The following is a 22,572-nucleotide window of genomic DNA, read 5'->3' as shown; positions in this document are numbered from 1 at the left end:
TGGCTTTGTGAAATGCAGTTGAAAGTTAATTTAAAAGCATTCTTCAATGGCAGCAAAGTCTAGATTACATGCAAAACACGTTTCTTTCTATTTTTATAGTGTACAGAGCAATTACAGGAGAACCCTTATAGTATTTTAAAATTACATTGTATATTTAACTTGTAACAAGAAACATGTGTGCTAAGGGATGAAACTGTATGTCATTTTTCACAATCTGACCTCTAAAGAAAAGTTCTTTCAAAGGACTCAAAAATCCTTAATTTTAAAATTCATACATGTATAAAAATTTAATTACTAACATATATAAAATATAGTCCAATACATTGGAAATATTGATTATATTAGTATATTCTCATATGTGTGTATGTATATACTTATATTAGCATATCTAAAATAGATATGCCCAGATTTTTACTTCCTTTTCTCAAAATCATAACAACTGATCCAAACATCATTTCTGAGTCTGCTGTTATGTCTAAAATTTATTTTTAAGCCTTATGTTAAGACTAAAATTTATTTTATTCAAACAACTACTCCCCAAAGTACTTCTTTGATCATGATGATTTGTCTTGTTCCTATAGTTTGTGGGGGAACAGAACAGCAGACTTCTAGATACTCCTGTATTCTTAGGAGTGAAGTCCATCAGAGTCACAAGACATTCAAGGATTGTCCTGCGACTGTCATCCATGCGGTTGAGGCTACAATTTTCTTTAACAACATAGCCCAGAAAAGGAGTAATGTCAGGGAAGTCCACCCTACACAGGACAGAAGAACACAACTCCTTGGAGTTACATGGAACACAGATATCTCTATCTGCCAGGGCACCTACTGCCCTCAGGCACCCTCTTCTAGGGAGCAGGATCTAGGGTGGAACTCACTTGAACTGCACACAGCCATGAGTATGTCATCAGCATCACTCAGCTTCCTGCTCTACTCTCCAGTCAGGGGACCAGACATCTATCTCCTGTCCCACCTATGGACCACGGAGGCACCAGCTTGAGCTGTTACTTTGTAGTTATTGCATCCAGAGGATGTGGGCGTCTGAAACTCTGCTATGGGAAACCTGGGGTCGAGGTAGTGAGGAAATCTGGTGTGACTGTTTGAGCAGGGGAGTGTAGCTGTGAAGGGATCTTAGTCCCAGCTCAGGTGGTGCAAGAGTGACTGCCAGGGTGGCTCCTGGTCAGGTAGAGAAATTTCCTAACATATGGCTCAGCAAATTTACAAACCCAAACAGGCACAGGGCCTGACCACTTTTTAATGGTGCAACAGCCAGTGCTGATGCTGTGCCACATGGAGAGATGATACGACCAGCATTCAGCTCAGGGCTGGTACCCTAATCCTGTCTGGTGGTGCTGGGTGAGTGGCTGGCTTTCTCCCTCTGTCCTGGCTGCCCCGAGTGCTCTGTGGGACTCAAAGGCCAGGAGGACACTGAGGACCTCAAGGGATGGTGCAGTTCTTGACCTGTGGCTGCCCCCCTGACCTTGCAGCACTACAGGCTGTGGGAAGAGTTCAGAGGAAGCTGCCAAGTAGAAAAGGAGCTGGGGATGCCGGTTGGCAGATGATAGAACATGAGGAAGCAGTGTGCCCAACTGACCAAAAAGGACAATGTCATCTTGGCTTGTACCAGAAATAGCGTGGCCAAAAGGACCAGGACAGTGACCATGGCTCTGAACTGGGGACTGGTGAGTCCTGCTCCCAGTTCTGAGCAGGAAAGACACTGGGGTTCTGGAGAGAGCCCAGAGAAGGAAAACATAATTGAGGAAAGGTTTGGAGCACAAGCCTGATGAAGAGCGGCTGAGGAACGTGCAGATGTTTAGCCTGGAGAAAAGGAGGCTCAGGGGGACCTCATCACTCTCTGCAACTGCCTGAAAGCAGGCTGTAGCCAGGTCGGGGTCGGTCTCTTCTTCCAGGCAACCACGGACACGACAAGAGGAAATGGTCTCACACTGTGCCGGGGTAGGACATTAGGAGAAATTTTTTCACAGAAGAGGTGATTAAAGTTTGGAATGGGCTGCGCAGGGATGTAGTAGAGTCACCGTCCCTGGAGGTATTTAACGAAGGACTGGACGTAGTGCCACGGCGTAATTGACATGGTGGTCGGTCACAGGTTGGAATCGATGACCTCTCAGTCCTTTGCAGCTTAAGTGATGCTGAGTGACGCCTCCGTCTGCCCGTGCCCCGCGGAGGGCGAGCGAGGCCATTGCACAGCCCGACCGCGCCCCACAGCGGCGGGACCGCCACACTGCGCAGGCGCCGCGCAAGGAGAGGCGACGGGGAGGGGGGCGCGGGCCCTCGGTGCGCATGCGCCGCGCTCCGCTCCGGGGCGGTCCCCGCCCGCCGGCGCTCCCCGCCCGCCGGGCCGGGCCGGGCACGGGGGTCCCGCTCCGCCGCCGAGCCGGCGCCGCGCTGAGGGGCGGGCGGCGGCCGCTGACCGCGGGGAGCGCCCCGAGGCTTCCACCTGGTGCCGCCTGGGGCGGGGCGGGGCGGGGCGGGGCGGTGACCAACACATCCCGGCTCCTTCTTCCTTGGAGCAGCGGGGGTGGAGAGATAGGGGCTGGGGGAGGTCCTCTCCGCCTCCGTCGGAGGGAGCGGAACGAAGCGAGGGGAAAGGTGGGTGTTAGAGAGGGGCCGGGTTTCGGAGGGGCCGGGCTTGGGGTGGGGGTATTCCCGAAGGTTGCTCCGCCAGGTACTTGTGGAAGGAGGAAGCCGGCGGCCGTCACCGACCTGGAGTTGAGAGGCCGGGCGCTGCCGCGGGGAACTTTGTGGTACTTGGGGCGTGCGGGTCTCGCTTCCGTTCCCTTCCTCTTTCTCTCTTTTTCTTCCAGCGCGGCCGGAGGCGCGTTTTCCCCAGGGCCGTGGCCGGGGTCGGTTTCCCGCCCCACGGGGGCCGTGGCCTCGCGCCCGGCCGCGGGCCGGGATGCGCCGGGAGCGCCGCTCCGCGGGGCTGAGCGCGCTCCCGTCCCTGCGCGGGGTGGAGGTGGCGGCCGCCGCTCGGGGCCTGCGCTTGCCTGGTTTTTAAACTTTATTACGGAGTTACCCCTGTTAAAGTGTTAAAAAAATCCTTTGGCGCGCGGGTTTCTTAGCAGTGGGTCCCGATGAGTTTTTAGGTGTTTGGTTTCACGTGGTAGTTGAAGTTAAGTACCCCCAGTCCGGGGGGTGCTTGTCTGTAGCAGAGAAAACGTGGAGCCGCTCCTACTTGCCTTGTCGCTTGTGCTTGGTGGAAGTGCATATGTGGAAGCGAACTGATTGACATCTATTCTGCAGGGTTAATCAATAATCAGAATGGTTATTCATGTAATGCATTTTATAGACCTTACTGAAAGCCTTAACTATGCAGCAGATTGGGGTGAAGGGATGAAGTTGCTACAGCATTGTCGTCCTCAGAAGATAAAAATATTTTTAACAAGTCTAAAGTATTGTGCTCCCATTGCTGGGATAGTGTGATGGTAGCTCATTGTCATATGTCTTGATAAAGTTTCTCAACTTGAAACTAAGTAATAAACCCAAGTTCATTTTGTGTACTGCCAACTTCCCTCACTGCTTTTTAAGTGAAAATGTGATTGCTGTTATTTTTCCTTTACCTATAGATTTTTCAAAATCCAGAGTCTGGGAGGCGTGGCCGTGGTGGGAAATTTAGCTGTCTCAGGGAACTAACCATGCCTAATGTTTATTTTTTTTCCTCGTAACTATATACAGAGGTGAAAATACAAATGTTCCCTGAAGTCAGCGCTTCCAACTTCATGCAAAGATATAGATGTTACACTAACTTAAACTTGCATCCTGCATCTCAATGACATTTTGCTGTTCTTGAAATCTAGGTATTCTGATACAAAAGTTAAGAAGGCTTCTTTTTTTCCTTGTGATTCAAAAAACTTCCTGATGTCTTTTAACAAACTGTTGTAGTAGAAGCCTTTATAGGGAGACATGTGGACTAGGACAGTCTTTTATAAATGCTGATTAATCAAACAGTAAATAGTCTTAAGAAATATCTTTTTGAAGAAATTAGTTTTAAAAATGTACTGAGTAATTCTGCTATGATCAGCATTTTTTCACATTTGCTTTAAAACTGCACGTTGCAAAATTTCAAGAGAAAATTAAGGAAGTTCTCACTGGAGTGAGAATCTTTTTTTTATTAATCTGTCAAATGTACTTATGGAGGAACTTGTAATTTTGTTTTTCTTTTGTTCTGTTTGAGAATACAGGTCTTTGTTTTTTTCTTAAGTTGTGGAATTGCTGTCTGTTGTGGGTGTATGATTCCTATGCTGTCATACAACTAGTATGAGTCTCTTTTCCCAGGTATTTTTAAAAATTTTCATAAAGGTTTTATTATTTTAGTTGAGAAAGTAGTGAAAAAGAATCGTCTGTCAGTTAGTGTACTGCTCTGCAATACTAATAAAGATAACTTTATATTGACATTGTTTCTGGTTTGGGTAGAAATGATGCAGATAAAATATATGTAGTTCTTAAACTGTACAAATCTAACATTGCAATGTAGAACTTCCCTAATAAGTTTCCTTTTGAGAGAGTACAACAAAGACTGTAGACACATTAAAGCTGAATCACCTGAGTGTTTTTAAAGAAATTTTCTGAAATAGAGCCTTTGTGTTTCAGTGAAGATACAGGTGATTGGTGATAACTGCAAACTTGAGTATGCTCTGGGATGCTAAGTGCTGCCTGTGACACTTCAGGAAGACTTGGGGTTTTTTTGGGTGATTTGGGGGTGTAGTTTTTTTGCTAGAAGATGCTAAATACCTTCTGAGAATTGAATGTCATTGGTTGATCTCCAAACTGTTAGTCAAAAAATGCAGATGTTAAGAAAGGTGTTGGTTTAAACTGCCATAGGAAAACTAAAGTAAAATGAAATTTTTCATAAGCTGTCTTGTGACTTTTTATTTAATAAAAAAAAAAAGTAAAAGAAAAAAATTACACTTCCTTGCTGCTTTCATACAGAAATGGGGGCATCAGTTTATTTCTGTGGAACGCTGAGGCTAATTTAGATCCCAACCTTGTATTTAATCAGGGTGAGAATATGTAAAAGTAAACACAGAGAAATAATTTTTATTTGATTCAGAAAATTTCTGTAGAAAGCTGTGAGAATTTCAGTTTTATGGCAAAGAAATTGGCTCTTTATTTCAGCTTATTGTGTTAGCAGAAAAATGTGGCTCAAGTTAAACTGATAAAAATCGAAGAAGCCAGAATAGTGTGAACTGTAGTTTTTTGTTGGCTATCAAAAGCAGACCAGATATGTGCCTAGACCTATGGATGTTTGTAGTTGAGGTTAGTGGCCTCCTTGTGGGTTAGTAAGAGGGGAACTCAGGAACAACACTAAACACAGCAGCTGTATTTCATTTTCAAATTAAATTCAGTTGTTCTGGTACCCGATTAAATCTTCAGGTAACAAGACTTTGGAATTCTGGAAGATAATGCTCAATCTTTTAAAGAGTCATCAACAACTTCCTTATTATTATCCATAGATTTCTGGCTCAGAAGCCTTTTTTTATTTATTTATATTCTATATAGAATTACATAGTTTACTTTTTCCTGTAGTTGTTTCATAAATACTTGTTTTTAACCCATATGTGCTTGTGGAAAACATGTAGCGTAGCCTAGTATGAATGAAGTTCTCTCTCCTTCTGAGCTTGCTGTTCACTCCCCAGTCTTGTTTATTACTACTAGCTGATATAATCAGAAATGGAAATCATCTGTTACAATAAGAAACACGAAAATAGCAAAATATAAATAAATCTCCTAGTTTCCTTAGCAGCTGTCAAATTACTGTTCATTTGATTTGGTTTGTAGTCAAGAAAATTGATCTGTTTTGTGTACCCTGTCTGGGAAGATAAGCAGTTGATTTGGGTTCTACCAGGACATATTTATCAGGTTTTCTGCTGAACTAATCCTGTGTTAAGTGATAAGCACAAGTGTGTATTTGTCAACTTTCTTTTAAAGGATATCCTGATTAAACAAAATCTTGCATCAAAACATGAGGATGAGAGTTAGTTATATCATAAAATTATGCCTGTTGTTTCAAGGCACAGTTCTTAATTCTTTTGTACTCATTAACTGTTGCATGCAATTGCACTCTTGCTTTTGGTTTTCTTGCTTTTGACCGTTGTATATTCATTTGGTGCTGCATATTTTTAATGAAAGACTATAATTAAGAGACTATTTTCCTCTTTCTTTTCTCATTTCAGCATGTGAAAATTGTGCCTATTTCTTCAGGTCTGAGGACGTGAATTTTACATTGACGTTAGAGGCAGCATTTTTTACACGCTTTGCAGAGTGGGTAGGTGAAAAAAGTATTTTGTCTACTCCTGTTGATACCACTTTTCCCTGCTCTTGCTGTTTGCCTCTTGGCTGAAGTTGTTCAAACTCAGGTCTGCTGCCAAAAGAGCCGCACCATCCTCAACAGTTCATTTCTGCACCTCCCTCATAGTGTAGAAACTATCATATGTGATCTGCATGGTAAAATAAATTATTCTGGTACCCTGCTGCCTTGCAGTTGTTAGTCACTGCACTGAGAGCTGTGAAAACGCAAGGGTGAGGAACGACATGACTGCCTTTGCTCACTGCAGCCATAGATCACCTTAAACTGACCAGGAAACCACACCCTGAATTTCTTGTGAAAGCCAATGGAATGAATGCTCATATGATTCAATAAACCAGCTATTATCTTTGCAATTAACTTCCTTAATCACTCTGAACTACTAGTAATTTAACTTGCCTTTCTTATTCATTAAAAGACGTGGTGTATTACAATGGCATTTAAAGTCAAGGAGAAGATAAATCATTTTTTCCGCACAGTGAATAGTAGAAACAAAGGAATCAGAATTGTGTTTGTATATGTACACTCTCTGAAAGTGTGCATACTTACACAAGAGCACAAGTGTGCAGTGGACTCAGTGATCTCTATTAGGATCTTGCCATTTAAATGAGACATTTCTGTTTTCTTGGAAGGTGGATTGCATTAATCACGGATCCAAAACCAGTTCACATATAGGCAGAAATCGAATATTACCATGTTGTCTGCTTTGGGTGGGACCAGACCGTATGGCAAAACTGGGCAATGGTAGCCCTTTCCTTGTCTGTAGCTTGCATGGCAGCTACAACTGAAGTGCACATGAGAAGGATGTGACAAAATTTTAGAGTATTGCTCCAGCTTTTCATCCAGCTTACTAGGTGATTCCTAGACTGTACGACTTTGGAAGAGACAATAAACATTTTTAAAGCAAGAATTCAAGGCACATTTTTGCACCTGTCCAGAATGATAACATACTTCAAGGGCTGCATTTGAATGTGTAAATTATGCTTCAACACTTTGAGATACAGACTCTCCTATCTTACAGGTCTTTTCCAACCTAAATGATTCTATGATTCTCTGTGTCTTTAGGCTTTTAACCATCCTGTTTTCTAGGCTGAAATCAAATACTGTTCAGCAGTCAGCAAAGACTGCTGAAAATGAAAAGAATATAGCACCCAAATATTTTATTGACTTGTAACATTACGAGGTTATGTAATTTAATTAATAAATTACATGTAATCCCTCTTGTTATTTTTAGGCATTCTTTGTGCTCCTAATTTTGCTCAGCTTAATTAGGATTTTATTTTTCTAATTTTTTTCCATTTCTGTGGGTTTTTTTGCTGGTTCACTTCCTCATTTTATTACACATGATTCATTTTCTTACTCTTTTGATTTGTCAGTTAATCTGTTTCTATTTTTTAGTCTCTAGTTTGCCTTTCTTGCTCCATGTATACAGACAAGCTGATTTTTTCTGATCTTGCATTACCAGGAAAACCACTCTAGCTTCATGTCTGTTCCTTTTCCTTCATCTCAGTTATAAACACAATCAATGTTGAAGTAATTTATATGAAGTTATTCAATGCCATCAGTATATGACCTGGGATATGGTGGAAATTGTAATTCAAAACTTAGTTTCTGTGGAGGAAACTCCTTGAACTCAAAAGTAGATTATATACTAATTTTTTATTTGATTTCTGACAGTGCTAGAAACTTTTTTTCTGTGTGTCCTGGTTTAGCGCAAATTTGGGAGAAAACCTCCAAAGGGCCCCCCCAGGAAACAAACCTGAGCAGCCCCTCTTCCAAGAAGTTCGGGAAAAAATTTCCTCAGAGAGAAGTGGAAAAAACCCGTTTATTCAACAGGCAAAACACTGCCCAGCACAAAAAATTAACAGTACCAAACAACAAAACCTCTCACTGCTCTGAAGAGATGGCAAACCCAGAAAGTCTCTCTCCTGTTTGTGTAGCTCAGCTCAGTCTGTTCTCAGTCCCTCTGGCACTGGAAAATGGCGCTGCCCAGGCCAGGCCCCGGTGGCTGCAGGTGCGAGCTCCTGGTGCTCCCTCGGGTTCCCAGTCCAGAGCAGGGTCAAATAATTCCAGGAAAAGGGAAAAAACCAAAACTGTCCAGGGAACTTCTCTGTCTCAGTTAGTCAAAAAGTAACAGAAAGCCAAGGAGAGCTCTCTGCTGTCCACCAGGGTGACACAGTCCAGGAGATGAAGTGATGAAACTCCTATCTCTGTGTTCTGAAAACAAGAGCCTCAGACATTCCATCATTTCTCCCCCTTCACTCTCAAATCCAGCCTTAAAGGTACAAAACTTATTTCTGGGCTAAACAGACAAATGGAGATACAATTCAACAGGACAAAGTCACCCCAGGACCTCTCACCTCTTATCCCCATATTGTCAACTCGCTACCAAAACTAATTTATATTCTAACTCTGCACACGCATATCTTATGCATACACATATATATGGTATAAAACTATGTACAGACAATAGCTGTAACACTCAGCAAACTGTGATATTTGTGTATGGCTCTCACCCAGCAATCATATCTCCCTCAGGTACATATCATGTTGTTCCATCTTTCTGCATTATCCACCATGTGCAACCTGGTCCCTGAGCAAAGACATCCCCACGAATGGGTTTGTCTGTACTTGAAGCAGAATTGATCCAAACTGTCTTCCCTAACAAACCTCTGACATGCGCCACTGGGACTTTGTCTCCATCTACTATATGCAAGGGCTCAGATTATGCAGGGCCTGCTTGGTTGGTGGAGCCTCGGGTGTTGACTAACCAGGTGGACTTTGCTAGATGCTGCTCCCAGTTTTTGGAAGATCCCCCACCCAATGCTTTCAAGGTGGTTTTTAACAGTCCGTTGTATCTCTCCACCTTACCTCCAGCTGGTGCATGGTAAGGGATATGGTACACACACTCAATGCTGTGTTCTCTAGCCCAGGTGTTTATAAGGCTGTTCTTGAAATGAGTCCTGTTGTCAGACTCAATTCTCTTAAGGGTACCATGCCTCCAAAGAACTTGTTTTTCAAGGCCCAGGATAGTGTTCCAAGCAGTGGCATGGGGCACAGGGTAGGTCTCCAACCATCCAGTGGTGGCTTCCACCATAGTCAGCATGTAGGGCTAGCCTTGGCGTGTCTGGGGCAGTGTGATGTAGTCAATCTGCCAGGCCTCCCCATGCTTATATTTGGGCCCCTGCCCCCTGTACCACAGGGGCTTCACCCGCTTGGCTTGCTTGATGGCAGCACATGTCTCACAGTCATGGATAACCTGAGAAATACTGTCCATGGTTAGATCCACCCCTCGGTCTCGTGCCCACTTATAGGTGGTGTCTCTGCCCCAATGACCTGAGGCATCATGGGCCCATCGAGGCAGGAACAACTCTGCCTTGTGCTGCCAATCTAAATCTATCTTTGACACCTCTATCTGTGCAGCCTGGTCTGCCTGCTTGTTATTTTGGTGTTCCTCATTAGCCTGACTCTTGGGGACATGAGCATCTACATGGCTGACTTTCACAGGTAGTCTCCCTACCCTAGTAGTGATATCTTTCCACTCATCAGCAGCCCAGATTGGTTTTCCCCTACATTGCCAGTAGCCTTTTTCCACCTCTCCAGCCATCCCCACAAAGCACTGGCTACCATCCATGAATCAATGTAAAGGTAGAGCTTTGGCCACTTCTCTCTTTCAGCAATGTCCAGGCCAGCTGAACAGCTTTGAGTTCAGCAAGTTGACTCGATCCACCTTCTCCTTCAGTGGCCTCTGCAACCTGTCGTGTGGGGCTCCATACAGCTGCTTTCCACTTCCGGTTCATCCCCACGATGCGGCAGGAACCATCAGTGAAAAGAGCATAGCGTGTTTCATCTGCTGGCAGTTATGCGGTGGGGCTTCTTCGGCCCGGGTCACTTGGCTCTTGTTTTTCTTCATCTGTGAGACCAAAATTTTCACCTTCCGGCCAGTTTGTAATTATTTCCAAAATCCCAGGGCGATTTGGGTTTCCAATACAGGTGCGTTGCATGATGAAGGCAATCCATTTGCTCCCGGTGGCATGGTGGGTAGAGGGAGCCTTTGCTTTGAACATCCACCCCAGCACTGATAGTCGGGGTGCCAGGAGGAGTTGTGTTTCCATGCTAACCACCTCTAAAGTGGCTTGGAGTCTTTCATAGGCTTCTAAAATGTCTTTCTCTGTTGGGGTATAGTTGGCTTCGGACTCTCTGTAGCTCTGACTCCAAAATCTTAGTGGTTGGCCTTGAGTCTCAACAGGCACCTTCTGCCAAAGGCTCCAGGATAGACCATTATTCCCAGCTGCAGAATAAAGCACATTCTTCACCTCTGTCCTGTCCTGACTGAGCCAAGGGCTACGCATGAGCAATCTCCTGCTTGATTTGGGCGAAGGCTTGCTACTGCTCAGGGCCCCAGTGGAAACCATTCTTCTTGCGGGTGACCAGGTAGAGAGGGCTCACAATCTGACTGTACTCAGGAATGTGCATTCTCCAAAAGCCTATGGCACCTGGGAAAGCTTACGTTTCCTTCTTGCTGGTTGGTGGAGACATTTCTGTAATTTTGTTGATGACATTGGTAGGAATCTGATGCCGTCCATCTTGCCACTTTATTCCCAGGAACTGGATCTCATGATCCAGTCTGGTCCCTTAATTTTGCTCTTCCTGATGGTGAAATCAGCTTCCAGGAGAATCTGGAAGATTCTCTCCTTTCTCGAACACTTCTGCTGCTGTGTTCCCCCACACAATGATATTATCGATGTACTGCAAGTCTTCTGGAGCCTCACCCTCTTCCGGTGCAGCCTGGATCAGTCCATGACAAATGGCAGGACTGTGTTTCCACCCCTAGGGCAGTTTGTTCCAGGTGTACTGCACCCCCCTCCAGGTGAAAGCAAACTGAGGCCTGCACTCTGCTGCCAGAGGAATGGAGAAAAATGCATTGGCAATATTGATAGTGGCATACCACTTTGCTGTCTTTGACTCCAGCTCGTACTGCAGTTCCAGCATGTCCGGCACAGCAGCGCTCAGTGGTGGAGTCACCTCATTCAATGCACGATAGTCCACAGTCAATCTCCATTCCCCTTCAGACCTGCACATGGGCCAGATGGGACTGTTGAAGGGTAAGTGGGTCTTGCTGACCACCCCTTGGGTCTCCAGCTCATTAGTCATCTTATGAATGGGAATCACAGCATCTTGATTTGTTCTGTACTGTTGGCGGTGCACCATCAAGGTGGCAGTTGGTACTCATTGCTCTTCCACCTTCAGGAGTCCCACTGCAGATGTGTTTTCTGATAGTCCAGGCAGGGTGTTCAACTGCTTAATGTCCTCTGTCTCTACAGCAGCTATTCCAAAAGCCCACTTGAGTCTCTGGGTCTTTGAAATACCACTTTGGAGGAAGTCTATGCCCAAAATGTGTGGGGCCTCTGGGCCAGTCACAATAGGGTGTTTCTTCCAACTATTTCCAGTTAGGCTCACCTCAGTTTCCACCAAAGTAAAATCCTGAGATCCCCCTGTCACGCCAGTGATAGAAACTGCTTCTGCCCCCACATATCTTGATGAGATTAATGTGCTCTGCGAACCAGTGTCAAACAAGGCCTCATATTTTTGTGGTTCAGATGTGCCAGGCCAGCAAGTCCACATAGTCCAAAAAAAACCAGTTTTCCCCAGCCTCTACCTGGATAGAGGCAGAGCCCCTCTAAGCTTACTTATCCTACTTTCCCTGGGCATATGTCTTGGAGGTTCCTTCAAGGGAATTGGACATGTCATCATCATCATCATCACACCTGGCAATTTGGATACGGGCAACTGGAGCTGCTTCCCTTTTGGTGGAACTCCCTCTCTTAGTCTTGCCTTCCTTCAATTCATGCACCCATTGGGCCAGAGCAGCAGTAGATTTTCCATCCCATCTGCTCATGTTTTCTCCACAATCACCCAGGAAGAGCCACAGCTGAGCTCGTGGGGTGTACCTTCTCTCCTTATCTGGGGAACGTCTGCGCTGGATACCAGAATCTCTGATCTGTACAGCTGAGATTTGGAGAAGGTCCTCTTTAATCTCCTCCCTGAGTTTCTCGTGATTCTCCTGTATCTTATCTTCTAATTTCTGCAGATGTGTTTCCACAGCTGCAATTCTGGCATGTGTTGGGCCATGTACAGCATCTACATATGCTCGGAGCTTTTTCGCCATATCGAGCACGGTCTCATCCCTCTCATCCCACTTCATTATTGTTAAAACAGAAGTGTATTCTTGTGGCCCAAGTCATACAAGTTTTTGCCACATCACAGATGTACATGCTACCAAGTCTGGATTCTTAGTTGTTAGGTCATCTGAGAAGACAATCTCTGCCACTGCCATTTCTCTCAAGTGTTGAATCCCTTGTTCTATGGGATTATGTCCATTGGGTTAGCTGCATATAGAGATATCTGCACAAAGCTATCTTTGTGCCACACATCCCAGGACCCATTCCCAGAGACTCTGAGAGTTAGCCCCCCTCATCATTCCTTGTCTGATAACCAGATCATGTGACAGGGATCTCAAATACCTGACTTCAGTACCATACAGAATTGTAGCCTCGCCTGCAGCATCCCAAAAACGGACTAGCCAACTAATTATAGATTCATCAGATTATACCCAACCGGGTGTAGTCCTTTCTTAGGCCACAAAGATCTTTCAGGGGTAAGGACTCAATAGCCCTTTCAGGGGAAAGGACTTCTGATCTTGTGTCAGGTGCTGTGATTTCTGATTTTGTATCAAGAGCTCGCTTTGAGGGTCCTTCCCCTGGATCATCATCATCCACTGGCTGATCAGTTTTGTTGGTGTGGTGTGCTTCCTTCCTGCAGCAACTGCCAGTGGCTTAGGCTCACTGTCTGGTTTAACTACAACGTGAGTAGCTGGGGTTTTGGCTGCAGCCTGAGTGACTGCTGATTTATCTCCCTGCCCCCCTGCCTCTGTCTGCTGCCCTACTGTATCTAGCAGTGTGTGATAAGCATATGCCAAGGCCCAGCTTTCTGCAATGATCTTTTTCTCCTTAGAGTCATCATGGCACCTCTCTTTCAGGTATTTCCCCATCTCATCTGGGTTCGGAATTTAGTCACACAGAAAGTCCCAGACTACAGGGTCAGAAAATTTCTTCAGGATTTGACCCATATCCTCCCATTCTCCACACCACTCAGGATTTTCCACACCTGGGTCTACTCCTAGGTCAGCGATCTCATCAGCCCCTCCAGAAATCTCAGCCCTCATTCTAGAGAAGCCGAAGACTGTATAGAGGAAGTTTACCAGATTAAATACCAGGAAGGTGGTCTCTTTAACATTGAGGAGAAACTGAACATTCTCTAAAAGTGATGTAACAGATTCAAAGGAGAAGGAAAAGAAAGGCTGAAAAGCCTCATCCCCTGCTCCTCCTCTAACAAACTGGGTGCATAACCCTAACTATGAATGATATATACCTTGAACAGACTCCAGTACCTTTATAAACATTGTATAAATTATTATCACCAAACCCAGCATAATAGCTATTGTAATCTGTGCCCCCCTACTGAAGAAACTTTGTGTTAGGGACACTAGTGGAGCTAGTTCTGGATAAGAAAATAAACCTGGGGACCACAAAGGTATTACAACCTCAAAAAAGCCTAGGTACCAGAGGAACATGAAGGCCTCCACCCCAAGGGACATTGTGAATTCAAGCCACATGGCTACTGACTGCTTTAGCCCAATACAGAGTAATTACAACCAAAATGCAATCAGTACAAGTGTTTTCCACTTTCTCAAGCCATGCATTGGGCACCAAATAAATATATTTGCCCTGGTTTAGGGCAAATTTGGGAGAGATCTTCCAAAGGGTTCCCCCAGGAAACAAACCTGAGCAGCCGCTCCTCCAAGCAGTTCGGGAAAAAATTTCCTCAGAGAGAAGTGGAAAAAACCTGTTTATTCAACAGGCAAAGCACTGCCCAGCACAAAAAATTAACAGTACCAAACAACAAAACCTCTCACTGCTCTGAAGAGATGGCAAACCCAGAAAGTCTCTCTCCTGTTTGTGTAGCTCAGCTCAGTCTATTCTCAGTCCCTCTGGCACTGGAAAATGGCGCTGCCCAGGCCAGGCCCCGGTGGCTGCAGGTGCGAGCTCCTGGTGCTCCCTCGGGTTCCCAGTCCAGAGCAGGGTCAAATAATTCCAGGAAAAGGGAAAAAACCAAAACTGTCCAGGGAACTTCTCTGTCTCAGTTAGTCAAAAAGTAACAGAAAGCCAAGGAGAGCTCTCTGCTGTCCACCAGGGTGACACAGTCCAGGAGATGAAGTGATGAAACTCCTATCTCTGTGTTCTGAAAACAAGAGCCTCAGACATTCCATCATTTCTCCCCCTTCACTCTCAAATCCAGCCTTAAAGGTACAAAACTTATTTCTGGGCTAAACAGACAAATGGAGATACAATTCAACAGGACAAAGTCACCCCAGGCCATTGTGTAATAAAACTTGGTAGAGAAACTCAGTTGTCTTAATTGTCATTAGTTTGAAATTCTGTCATAAAAGATTCTTTTTCTATATAGTTTTCTTTTGCTGTGTATAACCCTGCTTGTAAATGTACAATGGTTTCCTAAATTAGAAAGCATATGTATGGAAGTAAAATTAAATACTTTAGAAGTGTGAAAGTAACTTGAAAATAACTATATTACTGAATCTTTCCTGCAGTGCTCCATAACATACTGTCCATAGAGAAATCAGACAGTTTGCTTATGGCAATTTTTATTTTGCCATTGCTATTGATGTCACACATCAACTCTGTGTGTGTATATTTATATGTATGTACAGTAATGGGACTTCTATGTCTATGAAAAGGTCACTCTTTCCATACTGTTCTTCTGTAGCATCTGCTCTATATAGCTTGTTTTTTTGGTGTATAATGGTTGCTCTCTGTAGGGCTGAGGATTGGACAATAAATGCAATCTTTGGTGTAGAATCCATAAGCAACAAGATTATAATTCATTAGAAATTTTTTATTTTTATGAACTTTATGTTGGACACATAAGGCTCATCTATTTTGTGTACAAAAGTAATATTTTTAGTGCATGTGTGTAACAAGTGTAGCCTAGCATGTTGTGAAGGATGTTATGTTCTCTCAGAAGAGCTATTTATCATGGTACTGGTTGCCATTTCAGTGTGTACCTTAAAATATAACAAGAGCAACTCAGAACGCACACACACACAAAGCAGCGTCTCAGCAGGATCCAGGGTTCTCAAAGCATGCAATCCAAAGACTAGATTTGAACTGTCCTAGACTGAAAAGTGTTAGTCATTCAGTTTTCAACCAAACGGTAAAATTTAAAACTGTAGACTTTCCAAAGATGGTAACTTGTTTAATAACTAGTATTTTATAAAGCACAGAGTATTAATAGGGTGCATGGATTTAATTATTGATAAAATTTAGGAGTTATATTCGCTTCATAGGTTTTCTTCTCAAAACCATGTTTCTTGCATACCTGGTTGTATGTTTTACTGTTAAATCACTTCATAGTATACTTTAATCAGGGAAAAATATTTTTTTTACCTGCTAACTTGTGTGTTCCATTGAGAGGTGGAAGAAATGAAGACTGTTAGAGGATATATCACTGTGAAGTAAAACTGAAGGAAAAAGTTCATGTTGTTTGACTGATATAATATTTAGGTGAAAGAATAAGCAAGGAGAGGAACTTGTCCTTGGTCCATGTATACTGAAAATGTGAAGCATTCATTTCAATGAAAGATGCATGTTTTCTGGATATGCCGGATAATGCAAACAAAAATTGGGGTTTATTGGTGCTGTACTATCTCCTGAGTCTGCCAACAGACTGAGATTATGACTTTTCCCTCATTTATGCATCTAGTGTATTAATACAGAAGCTTTCATCTAAAGGATGATCCTTTCAGGGGCTAGTTTATTCCTAAGTTTTCCAAAAGATGAAGTGGAGGTGGGCCTGAGAAACACAGACCATTGCATGAGAGAGTTTCTTAAAACTGATAAGAAACATTACTAAGGAAGCAGAGAGGAAACCAAATACACACGAGTCAGAAAGGACAAGAACTGTGGGATTCATAGGTGTGACCGTGTTTTCCTTGCACATAACACTGCTCTCCTAGAAAGCATTAAAGAGTAATTAAAAATTCATCTTGTGAATAGAAATATTGAATCTACTGTTGATTTTGAGGCAAATCTTTCACCTGTTAGATTAAGTGTATCTAACTCATAATTTATGTGATACACATCATCAAACAGACTTCTGTTATTTTCCAGCCTCTTTAAGTGTGCAATTCTTAGAGCTTTTAGTCCTAGATTTAAATGATTGTTTGCGCATATGAATTTTCCTTTGAAAAATGTAAAAATTATTATCTTTTTTATGAAATCTTTAATAGGGAAACAGAAAATTCAATAGTCAAAAACCCTACAGTCAAGAATATGTGCCTTTAGAGTATCACAGTTAAGTTGAGACTGGAAAGATTTTTTTTAAAACTATAAGACACTGAAAATTTTAAGTTAGATAAAGTAGTTTCATGCTTTTAAGTCAAATGATTGATCAGTTAAGAGTCAAATCTTTTTTGGCATCTTCCTGTGAATCTGTGATGGTTTTTGGATACATGGGAATTGAGTTTCCTCCTCCCCTCACCCCGCAATGTTATTTTCTTAAACTAAGCTGTGTATATTTAGTTCTGCAAAACAATAGGGATCAAAGTAACAAAAGTATATGTCTTTTATGCTGCAAGGTAGAGCTGCTGATAAACACTGTATCCTGGAATTTTTCTGTTTTCAGAAGGAACTAGTTAAAAATGAGTGCTAAAAGGGATGCTTCAGATAGCAGTTTTGCAGAAATTTAGATTGCTATTGTGATCCAGCTAGTTGTTTTCTTTCTCTTCTTTTGCTGTGCAAGTTAAACTATTTCCTTTGCAAGAGGACAGAAAATAATCCACAGTTCATCACATTTTCATTTTATCAGTGTTTTTCTTTCTCCCTTTAAGCTGTTTACCATTACCTTTGTATAATTTGCTAACGTCTTTCAATCTTTTTTTCCAATTTTTTTAAATACATCTTGTAACATACCATAAGGGTTGTTACAGATCTCTTAGAAGTTGATTTAAATGGAAACATCTCTTATATCCTTTCTCACACATTAGTTCTTTTGTTAAAACCCCTCTTGGATTTTGCTGTTACCATATTGCTTGGCATTAGTGTCATGGTTTTGTTCTATTTCTTTCAGATCTACTTCTTTCTTGATTTTAACCTTTAAGAATAAATTATAAACCAGATTATGCAGTTATGGTACTTTGCAAGGCTATGTGAATTTTCTTCTGACCAAATTCAAGAGAGACAGCTTACTGGTGGTTTATTTGGGATCCTGGATGTTTAAAGCATGACTTGTGCATGGCAGAGTATAAAATGATGCAAAACCCTGCACAGTGTGGCATTGTAATAGATACATTTGTGCCTTTGAGTATAAAACCTTTAAATTTAAAACCAGGTATCTTCATTCTGTATAGTGTTTATTTTCAGATATTTTCCCATATTCACTTGTTTATTAAGAATTAGAATGAAAACTTTAAGTAAGGATTGTGTTGAGTGTTCTATTGATAGTTTGAAATATATATATACGTAAAAGAAATATATTGCAATAACTTAAGTAAATTTCTTCACAAAAACCTGTATTAACTACTGACGAAAACTTAATCTTCACATATTTAAGGCTTAAGATAGCTAGGAATCATAGACATCAATCTTTGGTTTTAGTAAAATTTGTATTTATACTGTCAGAAAACAGTGTTATTGGAAATTGTAAATGAGTGATGATATCACAAAGAAAAGCAGTCATCTTTGATGACACTTTCAGAGAAAGTTCTGTGTCATGATGCCTGCTGGATCTCTGGAATATTCAAAGTGATGTTTGGGTTATTGTCCTTTTGGATGAGCTTAAAGTCTTCACACTAATTAGAGGCATTTCTGACTTTAAAAATCAAAATGCATATTTTATATTCATTTAAAAACAAAGTTTGTCACTCTTAACAGCTCTTGATAATCACATTCTCAAGGTTGCTTTTGCATGTTTTGCATCTTAAAGAGGAAAATGTTATTTCCTTATGTTCCCGCCCTGTGTTTAGCATAAATGCAAAGTACAAAATATTTTTCTCTTAACATTTTAATTACTGTTCCATAATTCTTTGGAAGTGTGCAGTACAGGAGGGAGCCTCAGTAGCTGACAGCAGAAGCAGTGGAGCACTGTGTTTCTGGCAGAGCCAGTGAGTGTTCAAGCCTGCAGAAGAGCAGCTACCAGTGCTAAGTGAGAGCTTCTGGGGTGACGGGCAGCCAGCAGCCTGAGCCTGTGCTTGGCAGGGCTCTTCTTAGTGGAGAAAAGGAGGCTTGCCTATTTGTGGTTATTGCCTATAATTTCTTCAGCTTACTGAAATGGTAGGCTTTATCTATGTAAAGTCAGTTTATTTTTAATACAAATATATGGTTTTAAAATTTCCTGTAGTTTGTTTCTACTTTCTTTGAAATCTTTTTATTTTGGCACCAACAGCATTGTACTTCACATTAAATACCCATTTTGGAAGTAGGAGCTGCATATCCTTTGCAAACATGAAAGAGGAAGAAAGAGTAAATGAATTTAGCAATTATCTAGAGACATGCTGCAGAAGGAGAAGATAGTGGAAATTTTCACTCTTCTCATGGCCCTTAGCTTTTGCTTTTATAGTCAGATTCTATAAAAATAATAAAGTATGGAGTATAACAGTTAGTTTAAATATAACTACATTTATTACTAGTATAGCTTGAAATTACTGTGTTTTGAAATTTGCCCTTTTGGGGCAAATTTCGAGTAATTAATTTGTTTTGTCATACAGAATCTTGTAGAAAAATGTACAATTTTAAATCACATGCATTATTTTTGAAATAATTATTTTCCCTTAAAATTGCCCAAGGTCTTTTTTTCATAATGAAACCTATGATCATATTCTTTCTTATTGCTGACTTAAAAATAATAGCATAGAAAGATGACTAGCTAAATTCTAGGAAAACCATCAATACAAATATAAGTTTCTCTGGAACTATCGTATTTCTAGTTAATTGAACTGTACTGAAGAATTTCTGACTTCTAGAAAATAAAAGAGAGGAAGACAATATTGGAGTTGAAAGCTGAGGGGAGGGTTATAAGCGTTTTTAAAAATTAAAAGATTGTTTCTAGGATTCAGTGATCTGAGAAGTAATGCTAAATAGATGCCTGCCATAGTTTTAACACATGGACATGTTCTAAAGAAGAATTTTGTAGTACTAGACTTACCCTTCTGTTTCCAACATATGTCATTCACAAAGATTTTAGAAACCTAGAGTTGCTGACTTTCAGATGTTTGTTTTATGCTTTTCTGTGAATGCTGTGGGTTTTATCCTGGAATTGCAGAATCATTAGCATAAATGACTATTAGAATTTTTTAAATCGTCAAACAGCTGAAGTGGTTTCAAGACAGGCACCTGTTGCTGTAGTCAGTTGTGTAATATGCCTTATTTAGTCAGGGAAATTGAATTTTATTGTGTACTATAGATGTTAGCTGTTTTTAAAGGAATGTCCAAAATCAAACTAAGCTTTCTAATCAACTGGTTTCTAGTTCCTTCTCAATAATACAAGGAAAGAATGAACTTAATCTAGCTGTAGCTGTTCTGTTGCTCTTGCCTTACCCATCACCAAGTAATAATTCCCAAAAAATGCAAAAATGCTGCCGTGAAGTAGGAGAGATGGAAAGTCTTACGGTGTAAAAAAAGGAATGTTAAGATGTTAGGAGATGATTCATGTGGATGGATGCAAGGTGTGCAGGAATAGAGGAGGATGTTGCAACCTTGGTTTGGTAGCTGTCCTTGTTTTGAACAATTCCGTTTGCCTCATTTACCAGAGCCTAAAGAAGAAGTGTTCACCATGTAGTTGGTGCAGTCCTGGCAGTCAGAAGGCAGGCGCTGCTTTCTGTGAGGGAGGCTTTGTGCTGGAAGAAGTGTTTATCAGGGAAGGGTTAGGCAGCATGGTTACTTGACCTGCCTGCCTGTTCACTTTCACTGTGTGGCCTCACAGAGAACTGGTGCAAGCAGCTTGCTGAGGTTAAGCAGCTGTCTTACCCCACACAATTGTGCTGTGAAGACTGAAATGGATGTGATGGCACAAGGGCAGTGTGAGCTCCTGTCTCTGCTTAAAGAAGTGCTTGTCAACTGTCTCTGAACTGTGGACAAGGAAGGATGTCAAGGTAGCTTTAAAAGCAGGATTTAGCTGCTCTTTTGACTGTTTTACAGCTGGATTTAAATCGTGGATAACTAAGAAGTAACCAGTGAAAAACTTGTATACAGGGAGAGATTAGGGGCATGGCAGGAGTCTCTAGCCTCTGTAGAAAGAGTCAATTAGAATCCTATAAGACATTGTCTATGGCACACTACCCTCTTGTGTGGACTTTTTTAGCTCTAAAGGCCTTGCAAACCCGTTTACCAGAGCAGCCTGTAGGAGATCTTTGTCACCACATTAAATGCTTCATGTTAGAAAGCATTTAAAAATATCTCTTTCACCTCTAGATGGGAAAAAAAGAGATTGAACAAATGGTCTTTACAGACTTAAATTTTGTAATTTCTTTGTGTGTTCTCTGTCTTTTTCATCAATCCAGAATATCTCAAACATACACATTCTGTACTTCAACTTGCACAACTCCCATGGTGTCGGTTTATATTTGCAGTCTCCTAAAATATTTTTGCTTTGTCAGTGACTGAGATAAGTTTTAATTTATCAGGTTGAAGATACGAAGACAGTTACACATTTGAAATTGTGATGGTTCTCAGTATTGTAAGAAGCACAAAGATTTTATCAAACCAAGTAAAACAATTGCATAGGTGATGAGCTTGGGATTTAAAGACTTCATTTGTGTTTTGACTGCTGTAGTGGGTTAATGGTTGTCGGTGTAATAGCAAAATCTAGGGAACTATCATAGGATATAGTGACTAAATGATGTGTCAGTTTTAAGTACAGACACATGTCATGAATGAAGGTTTTAATTTTGGTGTATTTTTTCTGTTGAAGCTGGTTTAGTCCGTCATTCTGGACTAGCAGCTCATTGTGTGCTGCAGTGATCTACAGCTTCAGTTTTATGATACAGGCCAGTTACACAGAGTTGTAACACAGGTCACTGCAGCCATCTGAATTGTGTTTCTTTGTGTGGGTGCTCAAAATGGAAGAGGTTGGAAAATTTTCTTCTGAAAATGTCTGAGGTGGGTTTTTTTAAAATACCGATGTATATAAAATTAAATATGACATTGTAACAATACGTGTTGGACATGGTAATATGCCATGCTTTTTCACAGCTTTCTAGAAATATGCAGAGATTTCTTCTGTTGAATAAATGGTAAGTTAAAAACTAAATTAAAGTCTCCACAACAGGAATTGCATCAGTGGTGGGTTTTCTTCCTGTCTTCCAGTAGATAAAAGGGAGGTTTGTTGTCCTAAAGTGCCATCATTACTATTTTCTACTACATCTGCACATACAGCTTTTGTTTAATTAGCATGATATGCATTTTACAATCAAAATATGCTCTTTAGGTGCAATACTTGAGTGCTGGTATATTCCAAGAACTGCTAATAGGTGAAAATTAATATCAGTATTGCATGTTAATTACATCCTAGTACAGTGTGATATGCATGACATCTAGTAACCATTTAATTGATAGTTCTTTAAAATACAGGCTTTATAGTTTTCAGTTCTTTTAGTTTAAAAATTATTTTGCTGTTTGCCACAATTAGATGTTGTATTTAAATATACTGTTAAGATGCAGTTTTATGGTTAAAGATAAGTCCCTACTGTTGCTGGAGAGGACACACTCATGTTTTCTTCCATCCCACACTAACACCTGTGCTCCTTTATGAGCAGCTAAATTTGGCTGAAAGGGTTTATAAGCACAGTCACAGTCTTCTGTTGTGAATGACTTTCCCCCCCTAGGGAAGCAGCAGGAACACATGATTAACAAGGATGAAGAGAACCTAATTGCTCCTTTAAGCTCCACATAAGCCAATACTCTGAGTGGTGCAAGCCAGCATGGTGGCTTATCCTTACCCATTTTTTTGCCAGGGATCCTGCCACTTCTCAACCCCTCTTTCAGCTGAATACTAATCTAACTCATCTTAGAATTCTGGCAAGCTGGAGAATTGATTAATCCCATAGGAAAACTTTTTGGCACTAGACTTCATGCAAGATAAACATTTCATGCGCATGTGGGAATACTGGACCAAGG

At 41.5% G+C, this 22,572-nt stretch overlaps 1 protein-coding gene across 1 annotated transcript in view; it reads left to right on the top strand.

Annotated features, from left to right (window-relative positions):
- The first annotated feature begins 2,469 nt into the window (after positions 1-2,469).
- The window catches only part of PTBP3 (polypyrimidine tract binding protein 3), a 51,284-nt gene continuing 31,181 nt past the window's right edge, over positions 2,470-22,572 (top strand). The window contains exons 1-2 of the mRNA XM_014889216.2: positions 2,470-2,610; positions 6,195-6,286. The gene's annotated coding sequence lies outside the window, so the exon portion shown is untranslated. The remainder of the gene's footprint in view (positions 2,611-6,194; positions 6,287-22,572) is intronic.

Source organism: Sturnus vulgaris, chromosome Z (genome assembly GCF_052056855.1).
Source record: "Sturnus vulgaris isolate bStuVul1 chromosome Z, bStuVul1.hap1, whole genome shotgun sequence".
In the NCBI taxonomy this organism is placed as follows: domain Eukaryota; kingdom Metazoa; phylum Chordata; class Aves; order Passeriformes; family Sturnidae; genus Sturnus; species Sturnus vulgaris.
This window is presented reverse-complemented; position numbering and strand designations above follow the sequence as displayed.